Raw genomic sequence first — 20,424 nt, 5'->3', positions numbered from 1 at the left:
AGATGCAATTCTCACCTCTGATAAAGTAGACTTTAAAGCAACAAAGAGCAAAAGAGGCAAAGAAGGACATTACATAATGGCAAAAGGATCAATGTAACAAGAAGAGCTAACGATTTTATGGATCGAGACAGAAAATTAACAAGGACATCCAGGACTTGAACTCAGACCCGGAACAAGTAAACTTAATAAACATTTATAGAACTCTCCACTTCAAATACACAAAACATACATTACCACCTCACACCTATTCCATAAGTGACTACATAATTGGAAGTAAATCACTCCTCAGTAATCGCATAGCATTTCATAGGTTTAAATGAAATATTTGTTGGCTGCTCGTTTGTTATTTTCTTCCCTTATTCCTTCCTATTTACATCAAGTATAATTATTGGTATAAAAGAGGTTTTCAATACCCATTACTAAACTGCATTCTAGCCTGGGCAAGAAAGCAATACTCCCATTCTCTCTCTTTCTCTTCCTTTTTCCTCCTCTTCTTTATTCTTTTTCTTTCTTTCTTTCTTTCAAAAAAAAAAAATTGACATATGCAAAGTGCCTGGAATAGTGTCTGGCTCATAGTTAGGACCACATTATCATTATTATTATTAACGGTATAATCACCACCACCCAGAATCCTCAATTCCAAAGCTACAGCACTTTTCCTTCTATCCTGCTGTCGTTTTGCAAAGCCTTGAGTGAGTCCAGACCTAAAATCCCTGTAGTCAGTCTACAGAACCCAGAACTCACTGGGCTTTCTTTTTTCTTTCTTTTTGATTTATTTTTAAAATCTTTTTATGAGCAGGGTCTTGCCTGTCACCCAGGCTGGAGTGCAGGGGCATCATTATAGCTACTACAGCCTTGACCTCCTGGCTAGAGTGATCCTCCTGCCTCAGCCTTCCCAAGTAGTGGGACGACAGGTGTGCACCATTGCACAGGCTCTCTATCTTGCCACTCCACAAATGACTCCCTACCTGTGTGTACTGGGAAGTACACACACCTGCCTTTTCTGCCAGTCTGACATTCATCTCCTGGCCTCTCTGATGGCACGTATGCCCTATTAGGCACCTTTCTGTGGTTTGCCCTGCTTGCAGTACATGACTCTCACTTAGATCCAACTCTTCATTCATTCAGTTTCTTTCTTCAACAACCATTTCACAAGCACCTACCTTTTACTAAGCCCTGCACTAGAGGCTTTTCCTCTAAAACATAAATGAGATATGCAGGAGCAGTGGGATGCGCAAGGAGCGGTGACAGCACAAAGGTGCCACAAAGTAACCGTCGGCGGGCAGTACAAAAGATTTCAGAGGAGGCAGAGCTGAAATGGGTTTTAGAGCAACTAGAATGCTCTCAGCAGACAAGGGGAGAAAAGGACATTCCATGCTATGGGGAACAGTGTGTACACAGGGATACAAAGCAGAATCATATAGCATATGGGGTATATAATCTCACACTACCAGCATGCAGGGCTGTGAGTGTGTGTGTGCATGTGTGTTACTCTGATATAATAAGGATATACATGTTATATATATATATGTAAAGAGAGAGAGAGAGAGAGAGAGAGAGAGAGAGAGACTGACTCCTTCCTTCCCAGTTCTGGAGACAGAGCTTCAAAAACTCTTGGCATTTACCGAGGGATGGGGGTGAGAGGAGCTTATTTTGTGATTCATAACAAGTCCCTCTACCATATCTGAGTTTATGCTAATAAGGTGGGAATTTATTTCTTACGGTTCCAGAGGCTGGGAAGTCTTAAGATTGATGGCTAAATCTGTTGTGGGCCTTCTTGCTGCATCATCCCATAGCAGAAAGGCGGAAGGGCAAAACAGCACACACAAAAGAGAGAGAAGGCAGAAGGGGGCTGGACTTGTTTTTATCAGAAATGCACTCTAGCAGTGACAGCACTAATCCATAGATTACTCCCACAAGACTGTCCCCACTTCAGATACTCCCGATTAGCGTCTGAAGCGGGGACAGTCTTGTGGGAGTAATCCCTTAAACTGTAGGGATTGTGCTAGCTCCACCTAGTGTCAAAATTGAATTAAATTTTAAGAAACCCCAGTTGGTGTCCAGAAAGTTTGGCAAACTGGCTGATGCAAGGAAAAAAAACCCACACCTTTGGTGTCAGGAGTAGCAACAGCAGATTAAGTGTGAGAGTGTGAGTATGTACACGAGAGAGAAAGAAACACACAGAGAGGAAAAATTAGATTAGATATGGGATGGTGCAGAATGAGGCTAGAAAGGCAGGGATAGGCCTTGAGTGCCATGACCAGGAGATACCTGGGCGGCTCCAGCATTCCAGCAACTTTACACACTGAAGCCTCAAGGGCATCTCCCACCAAACTGCCTAGGGGTGGCAGGCAGCTGGGACAACAAACATCAAGCCAGCCTTTCCAGGGGTGAGTGGCAATGTTGACTCCCTGGGTATGCTTACAGTGCACCAATTTTCTATGCAAAATCCTTTAACAACTGTTTTCTCTCTCTTTCCGTCTTTCCTTCCCCTCCTTGTAAAAAAGAGCTGTTTATCTCTCCTCTCATTTCTGCCCCGCTCTGAGCCCTGAGTTTTAGTGCCAGTACTTTTACACAAATCCAGCTTCACATCTTGAGTGAAATATAATTTCACAGGAATGTAATTCTGGAATGATCTCATTGAAAAAGCACATCCAGCAAAGGCCATGAGCAGACTTCAGGCCAGCCCATTCACACCCAGAGCCAAGAAGATTGCTGACCCCTTTCCCTTAAATGGAGAATGTGCCTGGGACCCAGAGCAAAGCCTACCAGCTACCCAGGGATATTCTCCTGCTACAGCCTGCCTGCCCACCTGTAGGCCATGGCCAGGACCCACGGCAGCGACCACCATGAGCCACTCTGGCACCATACAAGGACAGACTCAAGAGGGTATCCAAGCAAACAGGCTTCATCCCAGAGATGTTGCCTCTGGCCCTTGGGAGCTCCATGCCATCAAACATCAGCTGAAAATATTAACACTCCCATCAGAGACAGAAGAATATCTAAAAGCCCAGGTGCTAAAGATCCTCTCTATACCTACCTGCATTCCTAACTCTCTGAAACCCAATTACCATCTGACCCTATTGAGAGAGTCAGACAGTGGAGCATTTGACTCTGAAACTAGATGTCAAAGCCAGGCCTAGCCCAGTCCAGCAGAGCTGAGGCAGAGCAGAACTGAGGAAGAAATAATATACTCAGATGGACGCTGAAAAAATCCTACTGAAAAAAATCACCAAGTTGGAATCTCTGGAAAAAATGTCCTCATTCCAAATCTGTTCCCTACCCCCAATAAATTCTCATAAAATGGACCAGAAAAGGAGGGGAAAAAAAAATTAATGGCCTGCAAGGTCTATGGGAACTCTCTGTACTATCTTTGCAACTGTCCTGTAAATCTGAAACTATTCTAAAATGTAACATTTATGAAAAATAATGGCTTATCGTGGTTTCCTCTATGAGAAACAATGGGAAAAGAGTGATCTTTGGGTAAGAAATTCTGCCTGTACCAGCTATGAAGCTTTGCATGTATTGCCTACCCTTTCTAAGCTTCAGTTTCCTCATCCGTAAAACAGGACAGTTCCAACCATGAAGTATTGTACGGATCAAGTAAGACAGTGCATGCAAAGGACTTACCACTGCTAAAAGTGCTTTCTTTCTGGGCAGCAGCAGCTTCTCCGCTCAGTCGGCCTTCACGTTGGGTTCCGGACAACTGCAGCTGGAGACCCTACCTCTACTCTTCAGCCCTACCTGTCTTTAGGACTGGTAGCCTCTTCCAGAAACAGCAGGACACTTTAATCTCAAAGCACAGTAATCACCCAAAGGGCTGAAGGCTGCCTTACAGCAAGTTCTGACTAGTGAAAGCACACCTTTGTTGACAGAAACATGTTCTCCTTCCTGCTTTCCTTTCCTCCATTAGAATCCAATGTCACTGCCATTAGCTGAATGGCCTTCCTAAGGGTTACAGGGATCCATCAGAAGGAAGGCCAGAGGCTGGCAGAGTCGGGCTTCTGATGGAGAGGAAGTATGCTCTCAAAACCACCACAGAAGATCCTTCCCCTTTGGTGGCACCACTACCACCCACCATCTCATCACCACCACCCCAACTCCTGGCTGTGCCCTGCTCCCCATCCTGGACCCATGTGAAGCTGGGCTGATAAACTACAAATCCATAAGTCAAGGGGCACAGCAAGTTCCCCAAAGCCAAGACGTATGTCCCAAGGCTGGGCAGGAAGTTGCCCCCAGGCCCTGGAGCCGGACCCGGAGCCTCAGCCACCTTGCCTCTTGTTTCCATGATGGTGTTACTTGCTTCTCCCTTGGGGAGACTGAGGTGAGTGGGCAGTTCAGGAACCCTGCGTGGGTCTTTTTTTTTTTTTTCCATTTATTTTTGTTTTTTTTTTTTTTTTGAGACAGAGTCTCGCTCTGTTGCCCATGCTGGAGTGCAATGGCGCGATCTTGGTTCACTGCAACCTCCACCTCCCATGCAGCTGGGATGACAGGCACCCACTACCGCACCTGGCTAATTTTTACATTTTCAGTGGAGACAGGGTTTCACCATGTTGGCCAGGCTGGTCTCAAACTCCTGACCTCAAGTGATCCGCCCACCTCGGCCTCCCAAAGTGCTGGGATTACAGGCGTGAGCCACTGTGCCTGGCCCCCAACTGGGTCTTGTAAGTAGATGGACTAGAGACCAAGGGAAGAATCAGGTGAAGAAAGGTATAGCTGTAATGTGTTATCTCCTTGAAAATCACTCACAAGAATGTCAGATACTTAAAAAACTCTCCTGAGACAAACGAGAAGTTCAATCTCATCCTGAAAATTTACTGTCCAAATAAGGGAGCAAACAGTCAGTGCTAGAAAAGTCAGGCTGTTCCAACTCTGAAAAGCCCTGGGAGAGAGGCAGTTCCAGGCTTTGGATTCCACTGACAGGTTGTAACCCCTTGAAGCACTAATGGGCACATTCTAGTGGCTAATTCCTCTGACCTTCCAGATGGCTGGGTTGGGGACACACCCCAGCTGGGGCCCAAGGACATCGGTTTCTGGCAGGGAGTATGCAAAATCTCAGCGACTCCAACCAGACCAGATAACAGCCCCGCGCTCAAGGACGAGCGCAGGAACCAGGACCCAGGAGGAAGACGTCCTTGGAGCTATTTCTTCTTTCACCAAGTAAGAGCCAAATATAGCCAAATATGAAGAAACAATTCATCTTCTTCGCAATTTTTCTCCAGTTCATCACCTCATACCTAGTTTACTGCAATGGTCTCTGGTTATATAGACAGCACGTTTTCCAGTGCCAGCACATGGGAGGCACTAAGTAAACATTAAACAGTATTATTATATTACAAACTCCCTTTATTCTTCTACCTCCAGTCCTCTCTGCTCATAAGTGACAGACGAAGCATCCTGGAATGTCAATATCATCATGTCATTCTTCCGGGCTCCTTAACTGCCAATCACACCAGACCCATGTTCTTTTAACTGCTTCCAAACAATCTCAGTTTCCTCTTCTTCCTTCCCTCTTCAGCCAGCCCTGGCCCTGCCACCCTCCCCAGGCCTGCCCACACAGAGATTCACAGACTTGCACATGCACGCATGTGCGTGCACACACAAACGCACACACCCCTCTGCTCCAAACATGTCCACATCCATTTCTGCCCCATGTTCCTGGGCTCAAACCACTGGCAGGCTGGAGTGCTCTCCTTCTTCCTCTCTGCTACCCAATTCCTAGTGTCCTCCAAGGCCCAGTCCAAGGTCCCCTGAAGCTCAGGCTGAGACACTATTCAATCCACAATGACCAAGCACCTGCTGTTCAAGGCACTAGCCCAGTTACAGAGGACACGGGAAGGAAAACAACACAGTCCTACATGCTCCTGACTGGTGGGAGAAGCTTCAACATGAACTGCCCGGCTCACCTGAACCACGCCGGCAGCAGAGTCAACCACCAGACCTTACAGGCAGCTGGCTGTGATGACGGCAGTGCGTGAAGCCCAGCTAGATGGGGTCTTCTTACCTCTAGAGACTTCAGCCCTTTAAAGAAGCCACCAGGGCCTAGTGGCTTAGAATATATTCTATTATAAGAGCCTTCATTCTCTGTGACCACCTTGGGTAGCACTGCCCCCTGTTCTGCTTTGGAATTTTATCAGCTAAGCTGGGTCCAACCTCATTCAACAATAGCCCTGGTGGACCACCCCTCCTTAGGGCCAGGCACAAGCCTCACATCCCTAAGCCAGGGAACAGAGAGAGAATGACCAATGCTCTCCTTAGCAGTTTCTAGGCCTGATGCCACTTGACTACAGAGCTGATGGGGGTCACAGGGGAGCCAACCCTTAGGCCTCTCCAAAGAAAAAGGGTAATGTGCAAGTTTCAGACCATAGGAGTAACTCCACCCTTCTCTCTCTTCAAGAAAGCTTATGAGAGTGTGAGCCTGCTTGCTATTATTATAGGTATAATCTTGCATACCTTCTAAATTATAAAAATAGGTAACCCATTCACGTTTACTTCGGTCCTTTAACTCCTGTAGTAACAAATACCATGTGATACGTGCCTCACATCTAGTCCCAAGTCACTAGTAAGTTACAATGCCTGGAGAGAAGCAGCTGCTGTGAGCTTCCAGTGGGCCACCTCCCCGCAAGGTGCCTACCTTGGATAGCCAGGAGGGCTACCTGGATAAAATCAAGATCCTAAGACAGATTTGTAGGCTCAACCCAGAGGGCAATCCTAACTTATTTCCCCCTACTCATGGGGAGACAAATGCTGCTATATCAATGCCTGGGGAAAAGGTCCACATATTTTTCATGTCCCACACTCAGACGGGAGGGGAGTCTCACTGCTTCTAGAAGATTGGAACTGTAACTGACTTGGTATTGATATGGACCAAAGGTACTTCCTGTTGGACATTCCTTAGGCCTGTCACACACCGTCCAAGAAAGCAGTAAGATGGCAAAGAGAGACCAGCTAAGAGCTACTCCAAACACCCACACCATCAAATGATCATTCCAAGTGTCAGAGAATCTGCAGACCAAGTACTTAAAGCTATGCACGTTGGGAATGCTCTAAAATTCCTATCAGTACAGTTATTCTTTTCCCCACAACCCGGAGAGGCTCTCTTGATGTAATCTTAGATACCAGGGAATAGAATGTTCAACCCAGGGAAAAAAAAGAGAGAACACCTAACCCATCCCTACTTATATTTTCAGTAGTGGAGATTTACAGTCTTCCTCATCATCCATCCTCCCTGTAATCTACCTGAACCTCAAGTCTCTGAATAAGCTTATCGTACATGTGACTTAGCTGTTGCTTTTTACAGCATGAACTATTCAGCCTCCTACTAAGGCTACCCTTTCCAGAATGGCTGAATGGGTCTCAGTCTCTACTAAGGAAGCTCACCTCCTTCAGGAGCTTACCTAAAACAACAGTCACATATTTAGGCATGCTGGCTTGTATAGATCAGGTCACCCAGAAAGGCCACAGCAGCTGCTGACCAGTACACCGCACGTGAGCACTAACAGAGATCAATGAATCAAGCCTTAAAAAAAGGGCAGAACACATTGGCCCTTGGATTGCCAGCAACTAGCTCAGAAGAGTTTGCCTGATGAGGACTGCATCCAGCCATAACGAGCACCTAGTCTTTGAAACCTGCGGCATCCAGAAAGTATCACTTCCTACTTCAGAGGGTCCTCCCACACAGCCACCCCTTACACTACGCCCATCTCCAAGGCTGGAGAGAAGACCTAGGCCACACTAACTATCTTGAGAGGCTTAGCCACACATTTTCAGTCCCCGTCCACCTCCACCCTCCCCCTGCCCCTGACGGCTCAAATATTCAGTCTCCACATATGTGACTCTGTGCCTGTGTGTCTGCGTTTTATTTATACTACCCATGTCTGTTGTTAGCAACAGAAACAAAGTACTTTAAGGCAGAAAAGGCAAGTCTGCCAATTGGCTTGCTGCTCCCCGCCTGCTTCCAGCTCATGGAAGGGGCTGGTAAAGGATCCTTCCAGCTCCAATCTACCATGTGTGCCTACAGCTCACACATACCGGGGGCTGGGAGGCATGGCGCCGGTTTGCCTCATATTAGCCACTGCAACATCAGGTGCCAGCCATCACCTCTCTTCTTCCCTGGAGGCTACACCCTGAATACCTGATTCCCTCACCTGCCTAAATGCTAATTACTGTTGAAAGGCAGGGCTTCAGAAGCCAGAATTTGAAAAACCCACTCACCTCCCTTGGGCACCAGAAGAGTTGGAAAGATGAAAGGGCAGTGCCTCCCCAGATTCAGACGCTGGAGAACGAGCCCAGGCTAAGTTTTACTTTCACGTCCTTCCATTCCCACTTCAGCTTTTCTGCTACTGATAATCTTCCAAGTTCCAATAGCAGACTTCCTAATAACACTGACAGTAACTATTGATCGCTACTTTGTTTCAGCTGAGAGAACAAAACATGAAATGTGATTCTTGCACGTGGGGAGCTCACAGATGAATGTGGGAGGATGAGAGACACAACAGCAAGCAATCCAAGTGTGGGACACAAACCAGAAAGACAGGACAGTGGGGTGGTGGAGGGGCTAGAGCAGCTCAGGATGGGGTTTCTGTGGGAAAGGAAATGTGAGCCAGGCTGTAAAGGACTAACAGTAGTTGGACAGAATGAGACAGAAGGCTGTTTGAGATGAAGAGTTAGACTATGACTCAAGGTTCCAAGACAGAGAGTGGCAAATATCACCACCCATAGTGTTTTCCTCATATTCAATGGAGTCTCAGCCCTGCTAGGTATGGAGGAAGGAAAGTCGCATGACTTGGTAAAAATAAAACCCTCCCCTCTGGGTCACCACGCTCTCCAGCCCCTCTGCACCCACCTCTGCCAAGAGCACCCACCTCTGCCAAGAGCATGCTCGGGGTTTCCTTTCTCTGTGTTACTCCGAAATCCTCTCCCCTGCACGGCATGGAATGCAGTCAGCCTAACTCCCTAAACCCAAAAACGTTCCAATGAAACTCCCGGTATTCAGGGCTCCTGCTCCCACGGTAGGACAAGCTTCAGGCTCCTGCAGGTGCAGTGTGGGCCAGGAGCTTGAACTCTTCCTCTGTTGGCCTGGGTCAAGTCAAGCTTTGAGTCTGATTCTTTACTCGCTAGAGCAGGAGAAGGTGGGCAGTATGAAATTTCAAGTTCAGTTCCTGGGAAGCCAGGGCAGCCATCTTTGCTCCTTCCATTCATACTTAGAGTCATGCAGTTATTCAACTAATACACACCAAACACCAACCATGCATAAGCCTATATGCTTAGTGCTGGTTGAGACACCAAATGCATCAGAGGTGGGTCCATGCTCAAGGAGTTTCCACTCTGTAGGGTGAATACAATAGACACATAAATCTCATAAATACCAGGAAGACTATTTTAAGTGCCATTAGAAAGATGAAATAAAGTGCCACTAGAGCAAAGCCATTAGAGAGATGCAATGTTATAACTTAGGTAGAAGAAGATTACTTCCAACTAAAGGTTCAAGAACACTTTACAGAGACACTGGCCCTTGAGCTAGGCCTGGAAGATCAAATGGCAAAAGAATCAAAGGGTATTCCTAGGTAGATGGAACTACGTGCACAAAGGCTTGGAGGCAGGAAAGTAGAAGACGTATAAAGAACAACAAAGTGTCAGTCTGATGGGAGTTTAACTGAAAGTAGACCAGGGAGAAAGAGAGTTAGAAAGACAGAGACTTGTTAGCTCTTAAAGCCAAATCAGGGATCTTAGTTTTTCTCTGGGGAATCACAAAGGTTTTCTGAGAAAAGAATGATGGGTTAGAGATTATGCTTCTGAAAGATGACGCAACACTCAGAGGTCTAGGGGCTATGGCAGAAAAATCTGCTCGAGTGGTCCACGAGGGCTGAAGATCACAGAAAGGACAAGGGAGAGAGAGAACTGAGGTAAGCAGCAAGTGCAGGAGGAGAATTTCTGCCTTTGAGGTTCAGGCTGAACAGAAAAATCAGCAGGCAGTGGCCAGCCACGGTGGCTAAGAGCTACACGGGCAGAGAAATGCTGGAGAACCAGCTCTTGGCAGGGGACGGTGAAGGAGTGGGAGGTGGAAACAGACAGGAAACTGTGAAGGGAAGGGAATATCAGAGTTCAGGATCCTAAAAGCGAAGCTGCTCCAAGTGATAAAGCCAAAAGTACCCTGAGAGGAATGAAGATGAAGTCCTTAGAGTTGGAAGGACTGAGGGACCGTGAGGCCAGCACTGATGGATTCTTAACTCCTCAACTCCTCAAATCCTAATTATGCCAGAAAGAGGACATGTGAAGAAGGTTGTAAACAGCCTGAAGTCAAAAGGCAGGTAAGGGCACCAAGAGCGAGCAGAGGAGGGACTAACTTCTCACGGGAAAGGTTGCCAGGCAGGGCTTGGTAGCAACATCAGGAGTTCAGAGCGAGAGTTGGGAGGAGGTGAAGGGGCTTCACTGGAGAGGGTCACAAGGAAAGTAAGATCTTCAGGGAAAAGCCAGCTTTTGGCTGTAACAAAGAGGAATGTCCTAAGAAAAGGCACCAAACAAAGGGCAATACCACTTTTTGTCTATTACACTGGGCAAGACGATAACACTATTTCCAGAGTCAGGCAGGGTGTGGCAAGCTGGGCACTCTCATGCACTGTTGGACGTTTTGTAAACCAGTACAGTTTTTCTGGAAAACAATTTAGGAATACACACACACATACACACACACACTCACTCACACACTCACACACATACATATCCTCACAAGGATACCCTATACAAAGTTAAAAGATAAGGACAGGCAGGAAGAAAATAATTACAAAGCACATAACTTACAGATAATTAAAAGTCAGAATATATTAAAAACTCCTAAAGGAAAAAGACAAAAACCCAACTGAAAAATAGGTAAAAGATATGAACAGGGAATTAAAAGAAAGGAAAATATTGCTCAATTTCTTTGATAAATTGAGAAAATGCAAATTAAAGTGATGAGATATTATTTCATACTCATCAGACTGGAAAATACTGAGAAGCATGGTATCTCCAAGTGTTAGCAAAAAAAAAATGGGGAAATGAAAACTTATATGCACTGCTGGTAAACACAACCACTATAGAGAGCAATCTGGAATTAACTAGTAAAGCTAAAGAATCATACTCCAAACCACATCACTTCCCTTGCAAGGTAGCTAGTGTACACAGACTCTTGCACAGTCATTACAACAGTGTCTGTAATACACAAAAATTCGAAAGACTTTAACCATTTCTCACTGCCATACAATGGTGAGCTATACACCAATTAAACCGAGTAATTTTACACATGAAAACTTTTCAAAAATGACCTTGAATGAAAAAATCAAGATGCAAAAGTTGCCTGCAAGAATGGTACCATGTGTATAAAATTTTAAACATAATACCATATATTATTTATGAAGACATGTATGTAAAAGAATAAGATATGGACAGTGATGAGGCTTTTGTCAGTTTCAGGAGGAAGAAAGGACTGCAAAAGCTTTAGTCATATTTGTCCAATTTTTTTTCCCTGAGCCTCCAAGCATGAGTACATATTTGTCAAATTTTAAAAAATTTTATATAATAGATCTGAAGCAAATTTGATACAATGTTAATGTTTATGAAATTGGATGATGGTACATAGATTTTTATTATATTAACCTTTTACTTTTCCACATACTTTTCCAAGTTTTAAAAAAATATTATTAAATAATTTAAGTATATTACATAACTTTTGAACCAGTAATTCCATTTTTAAAAACTTCTAGAAAAAACTATCCTGAAGTTATACAAGTAGGGCATAGTTATATAGATATGTAGATATTTGCCACCACATACTTTTTTTTTTTTTAAAGAGTTATAGAGTCTCACTCTCTTGCCCAGACTGGAGTGCAGAGGCAAAATCACAGCTCAATGCAGCCTCCAACTCCTGGGCTCGAGTGATCCTCCCACCTTAGCCTCCTGAGAAGCTGCAACTACAGGCAAGCACCCCCACACTAGCTAACTTTTTACTTTTTTCTAGAAATAGGGTCTCACTATGTGGCCCAGGCTGGTCTCAAACTCCTAGCCTCAAGCAATCCTCCTGCTTTGGCCCACATAGCTTCTAATAACAGAAACAACCCCAAAGTCCATCACCTGCTTAACTAAATAACAATCATCTATATGATGGAATTCTATGCAGCATTAAACGTTATAGAGTAGCCCTATATGTACTGACTGTGGAAGATATCCAAGTAATACTGGTCAGAAAAGTAGGTTACAAAATATAAGGGCAAAATGATGGCACATTTAGGGGATAAAAAAGCATATGTGTAACACATGTGAAGAAGATCCCAAGGACAATAAACACCAAAAATTAACAATAATTATGCTATAGGGGATTATATGACTTTTACTTTATTCCTAAAATGTTTTGTTATTGTCTAAATATTCCTCAACAAGCATTTATTTCTTTTATTAGAAAATAAATAAAGTTAGTTAATTTTCCACAAAAAGATAAAAGAAAATAAGGACAATCTGGTAATAGCAGATGAGTTTTACCTGAAATAATGGAAAAGGTTAGCAGAAAAAGAGGGATATATCGTAGACAGAAGTATAACAAAAGCTCTACCAAAACGAAGGGCTGGGAGGAAGAGCAAGGCTTAGAGGTTTTCATCCAGGTTGAGCATTTTCAGCAACAAGAACAAAGAAGGCAAAAGGGAGGAGGTCGGCTGGGAGAGCTGTTCGTGACTGAAGGGCAGAGTACAGACAGGACTACACAGTTCCCATATTCCACACAAAAGTTTAACACATTTTTCACTTCACAGATTTGGAAATTGCCATAGGACTAGCTCCTTTGGTGAAGTTTGAGCAAAGGAAAGATTCTTGGGTAGAACTTCATAAAGTCATAGGATCAGCCCCCAGAGGAGTAGACTTTTTAGATCCCATCCCTCAGACACATTCAGAAGGCCAAGGAAATGCCCTCAGGACTGAGCTATGATAAAGAAGGTGACCAATAGCCTGGGCAACACAGAGAGACCCATCTCTACCAAAAAAAAAAAAAAAAACATTAGCCAGGCATGGACATGGAGGTGCATGCCTGTGGTCCCAGCTACTTGGGAGTCTGAGGTAGAAGGATCACTTAAGCCCAGGAGGTCGAGGCTGCAGTGAGCCGTGACCACACCACTGCACTCCAGCCTTGGCAATAGAGCAAGACCCTGTATCAAAAAATAAAAAAACAAAAGAGGGTGACAAAGGAGACAAAAGCAATGACATTACATGGCCTTAGTTTAGCCTACACAACCAGCAACTCTATTTCTTAGAATTCTCTATTTCTCTGAGACAATGAGAAGCTCAAGAAACAGAGGGCTGGGCACAGTGGCTCACGCCTGTAATCCCAGCAGTTTGGGAGACCAAGCTGGGTGGATCACCTGAAGTCAGAAGTTAGAGACCAGCTTAGCCAATATGGTAAAACCCCATCTCTACTAAAAATACAAAAATTAGCCAGGCATGGTGGTGGGCACCTGTAATCCCAGCTACTTGGGAGGCTGAGGCAGGAGAATCTCTTGAACCAGGGAGATGGAGACTGTAGTCAGCCAAAATCACACCATTGCACTCCAGCCTAGGCAAAAGAATGAGACTCTTCCTCAAAAAAAGAAAAAGAAAAGAAAAGAAACAGAGTGAGGAAAGTCGGCTGGTAAGCCAGTGGGTAATCACAAGCCAATCTTGTGTTTAGACAAATATGAAACATCTACAACTTGAAACTAATCAAGAAAGTAATGGCTGTGTGGCCACCTATGAACCAGCACAGATGTTCTATTGGCATGTGTCTTCTTTCTGGATATAGTACCCCTCTAACACAGCCACCATATGGCAGAGTAGTTACTAAGAAGCCATAGGAAGGTACAACATCTGAGACGCCATGGGTGTCCACTGAAATTAAGCCATCCTTTTACTTTTACCCTGAGGCTTTTGGACTTGGACCTCATCGAGGGAGCCGGCTGCCTGCACTTTCACAGTCAGCTTCATCCCCAGGCCCCAAATCCTGAATTTGCCCTATGTCACGAAAAACCATCATCAGCTTTTCTTTACGTTAAAAACTGATTATGATCATATAGCAGTTTTTCCTGTTTTCTGGGATCACTGCTGCAAAGAGAGAAAGCTACAAGAGGATAAAATGCCGCACATGCTAATTCTTCTTCAGTGATTGAAATTCCCCTCATTCTTCCTGCCTCTAACCAAAAAGGAGGATACAGACCCAGGAGCACTTTGTGAAGGTAGCTGCCTACCTGGCCTGCTGTTTTTCACCTTCAGGAATAATCACCCCCTCCCAACTAAGGCCTCTCTCTGGTCACTATAATCCCATGATTTGTAATGTAGGCTTCATTCAGCAAAAGCCCAGGACTGGTGTTATCTAGGAGTGACAGCAGTCATTTCCAGATCATGAGCAGTCACACAGATAAAGCAAAACGCAACTCCTGCCTAGCATGTGTGGCCCAAAAGATGACGAAGAAGAGAGCGGAGGAATGCAGTCCCTCACCTGGTCTCTCAGCACTGAGCCAGCCTCCCATTTGTACATGCAAGGAAAGGCCAATACCTGATAAATAAGAAATAATTAAATGTCAGGTCAACCCCCTTCCCTCCCAGGGCTAGTATAAGGATTAAACAAAATAATGTTCTAATACAAGCAAAATACAAGTTACATGGCTCTAACTTGGCTCCAATTTCTAGCTGGTAGGAAGTCAATCCTTTCATCTGTTTTCCAAAGTCTATGGATCTGCCTTTAGTTGGAAATACAGAGTTGAGTATAGAATATATTATAGAACTCAGGGCCTTGAGTTACTGTCCAACTCTTCACAAAATTCCATCTGAAAGAAGTGAGATTTAAGGAAGACTGCCTAAGGGGTATGATACAAATCCATGCCCCTGCGTATTTTAGGCTCCATTTTCTAGCAGATCACCTGAAAGCTACATAGATGTCCTTAGCTCAGCTCCTCACAGAGTGGTTTTCACTGAGTTGCAAGTCCATGTAAAATATTTGCATTTTATCTGCAGCTCCTACGAGAACTATAGGAAACCAAGTCTGCATAAGCACTGGTTGTAAAAATAGCAAAAGAACTGTCGCTGTAGTGGTAAAAACAAGAAAAATAAATAAATAAAACACACTTCTTGGTTTAAAAAAAGTAAAAATTACTGTTATATCATTTAATATTGCCTTACATATCCATATAAATTTCATTAAAATATGAAACTAATTTTAAAAACTTTGTCCTTTGAGAAACTGGTATGTTGACTGCCAAGGAGAAGACCATTTATAGCAATCATGTTAACGAACAGGATTAGGAAGGCCAGGCATGGTGGCTCACACCTGTAATCCTAGCACTTTGGGAGGCCAAGGCGGGAGGTCTCTTGAAACCAGGACTTTGACACCGGGCTGGGCAACATACATGGTGAGACCCAATCTTTACAAAAGGTTTAAAAATTAGCTGGGCATGGTGGCACACATCTGGGGTCCTAGCTACTCAGGAGGCTGGGGGTGGAAGGATCACTTGAGCCCAGGAGGTCAAGGCTGCAAGGCTGCAGTGATCTGTGACTGTGCCACTGCACTGCAGCCTGGGCGACAGAGCAAAATAATGTCTCAGAAAAAAACAAAATAAACAAAAAAACAAGATGAGAACAGCTGCATGGTCTTTTCTTTGGTGCTGATGATGTTTCTATGTTATTAACATGATTAAAGCCTCTATTTACCAGTTATCTGCTGTGTGTCAAGCATTGTTCCCAGGTGTTCATTACGTTAATTCATTTAATACTCTAACACAATCCTATGAGGTAAATGTTACCAGTTCTATTTTAAACAAGAAAACCAAAGCCCAAGTCATATAGCTAGTAAGAGGAGGAGCCAGAGTTCAAACCAGGACTGATTTCAAAATTCCCATTCCTTCCACTGTGCCATGGAAAGTACAGGAGGGCGTGGTTTTCATGTCTACTGCAGCCAGACATCAATTTTATCTTCTGAGAAGACAGTATATAAATCTGCAGAAACAATGTATATGAAAATATGGTATATGCTATAAGCCAGTATTCATAAGTAAATAACTATCATTATCCTCCAGGAAAAGATGTGTAAAGCAGAGCTGACAGTTTTCTTTTCTTTTCTTTTTTTAATTTTTTTTTTCTTTTAGAGACAGGGTTTCTCCATGTTAATCAGGCTGGTCTCAAACTCCTGACCTCAGGTGATCTGCCCGCCTCAGCCTCCCAAAGTGCTAGGATTACAGGTGTGAGCCACTGTGTCTGGCGACAGTTTTCTTTTTCTTTTATTTTTAAGAGACAGGGTTGTGCTATGTTGCCCAGGCTGGACTTGAACTCCTGGGCAAAGCGATCCTTCTGCCTCAGCCTGCTAAGTAGCTGGGACTTCAGGCACATGCCATCATGCCAGGCCAGAACTGACATTTCTACTGCACACACACCAGTAAAATCAGCAGGAAGGGAACTCTAAACATAGCCTAAGAGGAGAATTTTTCTCTCAACACTAAAACTCATAAAACCATGTAAGCAAGTGTGTGGGTCACTTACTTTCTTAAACACAGGTGTTTCGCAAAATAGAGAGAAATCATCCCACGTCTAGCGACCATGGGCATAGACTCCTGTTTGCTTCAGAATCCAGGAGATGCTGGTATTTGGCCAGGTAGGCCTTCTTTTCTCTCAACTCCCTTTTAATCTCATCTTCTTCAGTGATGATCATTCTCAAAGAATTATTTCAAAAGATAACTATCTTTGAGAAGAAGAATTATTTCAAGTTTTCATTTCTAGCTCATCTACAAATCCGTAACTTTTAGAGATCAAAGCTCTCCAAAACTCTGAAACCTACAATGTGCTTCTTTCTTATAAGTTTGATGGCTATTACGCAGGAGAAACGCATGCTTTCCCTGGTAGTTTAGAGAACAAGTTTGGAATATTATGAGCTCAGAAAAGGGGTCATTCTACCTCTAGTCCTGGGCATCAAGGGTTTTCTAGATGTTTAAGAGGCAAGTGGTCACCAGCAGCAAGAAAATGCTAGGGTGGGTTCTCTGGACACTGCTTCACCCAGGGACAGCCACCCCTTCTCTACTCACCTCCATCCAAACCCTGTAAGTGAAGTGTAAATAATGCAACAGGAATCTTCACAAAGACTACCTACCAAAACAAACCCCAGCCAGAAAAGCACTGGCGTTAAAATGCAAAGGGATCCCTCAGGGATAAAACAGGAAGAGGGACTCACTGTGTCTCCTCTGAAGGGCTCCTGCTTCAACCCCACCTATGTATCACAATCCTTTTCCTCTTCAGTATTGACCCCCTACCTCATTACTTTCCTCCACTCCAACAGTGGGCAGCAATGGCCAACAGAGCACAACAGATTTAAAACTGTTTAAAATGGGTGTCTTGCATTTTTCTCACCTTGTCTTCTTCCACCACTGGCTAAGCTTTCAACCGATTCCACAGTGCCCCAGCTCTGCAGTGAAGCAACTACCCCACATCTTCAAACTCTTCACAGAATCACACACCATCTCCTGCCCTAACACACAGCAGGCTCTCCCTGAGGGCTCTTTCTCTACCCTGGCAACTTCAATAGCTATGTGCATAGATCCACTCAAAACCCTTATCTCACAACTGATTCCCTGACGTCAATGCCACTTCCACTTGAGTCACCCACACTTCTGGACAAATCCTGAACCTTGGACTACCCATCTTAAAACCATGCCCTCTCTGACCACATTTCCCTTCCTGTCTATCTTTTGACCACTCACTACCCAACAGCTGCTCTTTGACCTTGGCTAGGCCTCTCTTCCCTTAAGCCTTTTTCCTAGTGTATATCAGCCACCTCCTGGCCTTTCCTTCTGCCAATCCAAGCTGGAATCCGTGATTCATCACAAAAGGATCCATCTTAAATCCACAGCTCCTTTCTCTTTCCCCTGTACCCTCCTAAAAAGCCCTAACAATGCTATTCTCCATTCCTTTGTCAGCACACCTAAAAATTGCTATTCAGATACCACACACCAGTACACTTCTGAAAGGTCTTTTGGAGATACATTCCGAAGCATTAACGGATGAAATGGTATGACACGTGGAGTTTGCTTCAAAAAATTCAGTGGTAGGCCGGGTGCGGTGGCTCACCCTGGTAATCCCAGCATTTTGGGAGGCCGAGGTGGGCAGATTACCTGAGGTCAGGAGTTCAAGATCAGCCTGGTCAACATGGAGAAACACCATCTCTTAAAAAAAAAAAAAAACTCATTGGTAAAAAAGGAAGAGTAGTGGACAAGAATAGAAATAAAACAAGCTAGTTCACATGTTAATATTCATAGTTATTAGTTAATAGTTATATATAACAGTTGAAGCTGGATGATAGACACAGTGGTGGTAATCTATTCTACTTCGGTTATGCTTGGGATTTTCCATAATAAAAAGTTTAACAATAAAATTAATTAAGTGAAAGATTAATGGGGAACAATGCCAAAGGTTACACACAGATTACCTGCTAGTCACAAAATGAAAACTATAATTTCACAAAGGAGAAATTTAGCTGATCCTACTTTAACCAGTAATCAAACTTAGCATCAATAATAACGGGCCAGTCAAACATCACGTGCCTCTGATCTGCCGCATCATTTATAAAGGGTTGTTTTCTTCCCAAAATGCTTAACCTAAATCTAATCAGGCCTCTAGATCTAATTTACAGTTTATAGAATACACAGGGGAGGGAGGAACAACCTGAACAACACTCCAGAAAAAGAAAACAATCAGGTGAATCCATCATGTGAAAAGTAAATTACGTTAAGAAATAAGAAATGTCTAAAACTGAACTCCCAGCCTGGGCAATACAACAAAAGCTCCATCTCTACAAACAATAAAAAAACGCTAGCAGATACAGCAGAGTGTGGTGGCACATGCCTGTAGTCCCAGCTACCTGGGAGGCTGAGGCCCCAGCCACTATCTAACTAAAACTACCCAAGAAGACCCCAAGCAAGAGCCCCAGAACCATGCAAGTATTGTGGTCTGAAGCCACTGTATTTTGGGGTGGTCTGGTAGGCTGGACTGCACACTGGCAGATCCAGCCTTTCAAGAGCCATCCCTGGGACCTGTCTCTGGAGTCTTATCTTGACACTCCTCACCCTACCCTGCCAAGGACAACAAACAGGACCAAGTGGGACTTCCCTGAACTATCTGTACTTACAGCTTCACTCCTGTCTTTGTGCATGCAAATCCTTCCACCTGGAATGCCCCTCCCTGCCCTGTCTCCTTACAAAAGAACTATGCCTCCATCGAAATCTGTACCAGTACCGTTTCCTCTGTGAAGCCTTGCCCTTCTTTTCCCTGCTCTCCTCCCACCAGCAACTCAATTAATCCTTTCCTCCCAGTGAAACATCTAGGGTGGCATAAATCTCAATGCAGTATATTGGTTTTTTTACATGTCTTGTCCAATAAACTATTAAGTACCTTGAGGGTAAGTACTGTATGTCTATGCACTGGTCCTGCAGGGGCCTAATGAATGTATGCTGATTGGAAGTGGTTTCTCCTGCTTCCTTACTTAGCCTATTTTCATTAAAAACATTTCTGGGCCAGGCACAGTAGCTCTCGCTTGTAATCCCAGCATTTTGGGAGGCTGGGGTAGGAGGATCACTTGAGCCCATGAATTCAAGAACAACCTGAGCAACATGGAAGGCCCCATCTCTATGAAAATTTTAAAAATTAGCTGAGCATGGTGGTTCATGCCCATGGTCCCAGCTTCTCCAAAGGCTGCAGTGGGAGGATCACTTGAGCCCAGGAGATGGAGGTTGCAGTGGGCTGTGATAGCGTCACTGCACTCCAGCCTATGCAACAGAGCAAGACCCTGTCTCAAAAAAAAATTCTGTCTAAGCCCCTGGCTGATGGAGCAGAAATGATGCCAGTTAAATCCTGCTTTTCTCGGTCTCCTAAACTCTAACTTGAATGAGGCTTTCTTTTCTGAGTTTGCAAGTTCACAACCCTTAGGAACAACAACCCTAGGTTGATCCAGCACTAAAAGCTGCCTTTTAAAATACAGTTATGGGATCTGACTAGCTTAGTGTCTGGGACATAAGTAGGTACTCAATAAACATTATTTCTTTTCCTTCTCTCACTTCAAATATCTTGCTGAATCTGTCCGCAAAGCAGCCCCATTCCCTCACGTTTCAGGCTGCTCCCCTCCCAAAGCCACGCCCTTTCTGGGTCTTAACACCTACTTAGACTTTGACCTGCTGCCCACCCACTCCCACCTCAGCCAGGGTGAGCTCATCAAAGCAGGTATAATTTTTAAGGGTAAGGCTTCTACGTGACAAGATCTAGGTCCAGCATGTCGATAGAATTGCACATAGGTTGCACTGGAAAGTTTTGCAAAGGGGATTCATGCAATTATCCCCAAACATTAACAAAAGAAATCTGATTGTGTTGTATATAGGATAAGAGAAAACAAACAAAAAA

At 44.2% G+C, this 20,424-nt stretch overlaps 1 protein-coding gene across 17 annotated transcripts in view; it reads right to left on the bottom strand.

The window, feature by feature from the left end:
• DENND2B (DENN domain containing 2B) overlaps positions 1–20,424 on the bottom strand; it is a 205,787-nt gene that overhangs the window by 79,273 nt on the left and 106,090 nt on the right. The window contains exons 1-2 of one of the 17 annotated variants that reach the window (XM_064365209.1): positions 17,386–18,005; positions 14,492–14,548 (exon numbers count right to left, since the gene is read on the bottom strand). The exons of 13 other annotated variants lie outside the window; for them this stretch is intronic. The gene's annotated coding sequence lies outside the window, so the exon portion shown is untranslated. Of the gene's footprint in view, positions 1–3,630; positions 4,597–14,491; positions 14,549–17,385; positions 18,016–20,424 lie in introns of those variants that run through there. 3 more of the 17 variants (XM_064365210.1, XM_012456706.3, XM_012456710.3) reach the window with 3 other exon arrangements.

The sequence above is a fragment of the Aotus nancymaae genome, unplaced genomic scaffold (assembly GCF_030222135.1).
Source record: "Aotus nancymaae isolate 86718 unplaced genomic scaffold, 86718_ANA_hifiasm-v0.15.2.pri h1tg000059l, whole genome shotgun sequence".
Lineage (NCBI taxonomy): Eukaryota > Metazoa > Chordata > Mammalia > Primates > Aotidae > Aotus > Aotus nancymaae.
The sequence above is the reverse complement of the archived record's forward strand: the minus strand, read 5'-3'. Positions and strand labels throughout refer to the sequence as shown.